The sequence below is a fragment of the Belonocnema kinseyi genome, chromosome 9, assembly GCF_010883055.1.
Source record: "Belonocnema kinseyi isolate 2016_QV_RU_SX_M_011 chromosome 9, B_treatae_v1, whole genome shotgun sequence".
NCBI classification, from domain to species: Eukaryota; Metazoa; Arthropoda; class Insecta; order Hymenoptera; family Cynipidae; genus Belonocnema; species Belonocnema kinseyi.
The window spans coordinates 38,570,136-38,572,429 of NC_046665.1; the positions used below are offsets into that span (position 1 = coordinate 38,570,136).

Here is a 2,294-nt window from a genome sequence, read left to right on the forward strand (position 1 = left end):
TGCGTAATGTGTGAACGGCCCCTTAGGAAAGAAGAAAAATTATATTAGTGTATTTTAGGCCAAAAAAGAATATCTGAAATGAAAACTGACAAAGTTACGCACAAAGTTATATAATTTAAATTGCTTAAATAATTCAAAGTTGTTATGAAATATCAAGTTGAAACTGCGAAATGCCACTGATAAGATATTTTCAATCATACCTGCATTTTAAGCGCATGGTATGCATTAAATAATAGCCAAATGTGAATTTGCTTATAACATTTTTTTATTAATGACAAGGTATTATTTGTGTTTTTTTTTGACAAAATAGTGATCTTTGAAGAATGTGCACATTTCTTAGTGTCCCACCTGTGCACGTGGACTTTTCAGTTTAAAATCTTGTCGTATTAATAAAGACGTGCGGAGTCTGGAGTATCTCATCTGTGCAAATGGACTTGTAAGTTAAAAATCTAAATGTATTAGCACGGGCACATTTGAGAGTATCGCCTTTGTGCATGTACATATTTAGAAGTGTAACATCTGTGCACGTGGACTTGTAACTGAAAAATATGATCGTATTAATTGAGACGTGCACAGTTCGGAGTATCCTATTTGCACTCAGAGAAAAAGTCGTCTTGAAACAAAAGGATTGCCCTCTTACCTGTTTTGTTTTAAACAACGTGAATATATTTTGTACACAAAGAGTATTATTTTGATGCAAGGTTAGGTGGAGCTAAGTGGCATAAGGGTAATTTTTTCTACAAAATCATACTGTAGAGACAAATGAAAATCCTCTAAACCTTTTATTCGAGAGGAAATTTCATTTATGTGAAGAAATCTTATTTTGCTACAAGAGAACATTTCTCTGAATGTGTGTACGTGGACTTGTCAGTTGAAAATTTGATCCTATAATTGAGACGCGCACAGTTGGGAGTGTTCCATCTGTACACGTGAACCGCTGATAGAGTATCCTCTGTACGCGTCTAAATGTCGACGTGCACCAATGGGTCAGTGCACAGTTGTGCCAGTTGCCCACAACGTGCACTGATGTACCATCGGCCCCTCCCAATCGGACGTCGTCAACCTATCGACGATTCTTACCAAGTCAATTTTTGGTCTGTGAACGAAACGTTAATACTCGTCTAGTTGTTCGTATAATATTGATTAACCTTACAAAAATTCCAAAAAGCTGTACATAGATCTAATTTTGTGTTGGTCCTCATTCTCTTCTGTTATAAAAGATCATAATAACAGAGATGGGTTTAACTTACAGGTTTCATATTTTTAAAGAGTTTTTAGGACTCCATGATGATATTTAAGAAAGCTGAATTCAAATTAAATATTTGCTGTGCTATTTAAGAATAATTATATACACACAAAGTATCGCTTGTTTGACCAAATACCTAGAATTTTCACAACGTATAGATGATATAATTATAGAATTACCTTGTTATTCCAAACGAACGATGAGCCTGTAAAATTAAATAATGTTAATTGAAAACAGTAACTTTTGTATATTTTCACTCGGAAAATGAGTTAAATCAACAAACTTTAAATTGAAGCATGGAAAGGGATATTAACAGTTAGGTCACAAACTAAAGATATGCGGAATAATATAATACGATGATACACGTTCGGGCCAGTGCGCACACTATACTAGCTGAGACGATGAGCGATTGAGCATAAGCACCTACGTGTCTGGAGAGTGCTACGTTCATTGCTTAAGTTGCGGTTTGCGTTTACTGATAAAATTGTATAAAAGAAGTTTTTCTTGAAGAGGTTCAGGTGAAATATTTCATACGATTGAAACAAAAATGATGAATCTTATAAAAAAATGTTCCTAAGGCAAAATTGTAGGTCTTTTTGAGATAAAAAATTTTTTTTATTAACATTTTTGTCGTGCATTTCTCGTGCAGCTTTGCTGGCAAATGGAATTTTTAGTTTAAAAAAAAGTATTTTAATGGATAACCCCGGATCTAATGGTAAAAAATGGATGTTTAACGAACTTGCCCTTCCATTTCAGGCCTTAAAACAGTGTGCCTAAGGGCAATCCAATGGGATACTTTCTTAGAAAGTTATATCTAAAGTAATATCCATTTTTTCTCAATCCGCGTGTCTCAGAACGACGAAATTTTATGAAATTGGCGAAACTTAATTTTCACATCAAACTAATACCTTTTCATTGAGATAATGATGTAAAAAGTTACTTTTTTCTTTAAATTAAAAATCTGCATGAAAATTATTATTATGAGGGACCATCCATAAATATTAAAGCTTATTTGTTTTATTTTTCGACAGTTTATCATATCAGGTTC

General features: G+C 33.4%; 1 long non-coding RNA gene across 1 annotated transcript in view; it reads right to left on the reverse strand.

Annotated features, from left to right (window-relative positions):
* LOC117180091 overlaps nucleotides 1–1,633 on the reverse strand; it is a 36,904-nt gene extending 35,271 nt beyond the window's left edge. Inside the window, exons 1-2 of the long non-coding RNA XR_004468002.1 lie at nucleotides 1,530–1,633; nucleotides 1,426–1,451 (exon numbers count right to left, since the gene is read on the reverse strand). This is a non-coding gene — a long non-coding RNA (uncharacterized LOC117180091). The remainder of the gene's footprint in view (nucleotides 1–1,425; nucleotides 1,452–1,529) is intronic.
* Between the last annotated feature and the right edge of the window lie 661 nt (nucleotides 1,634–2,294).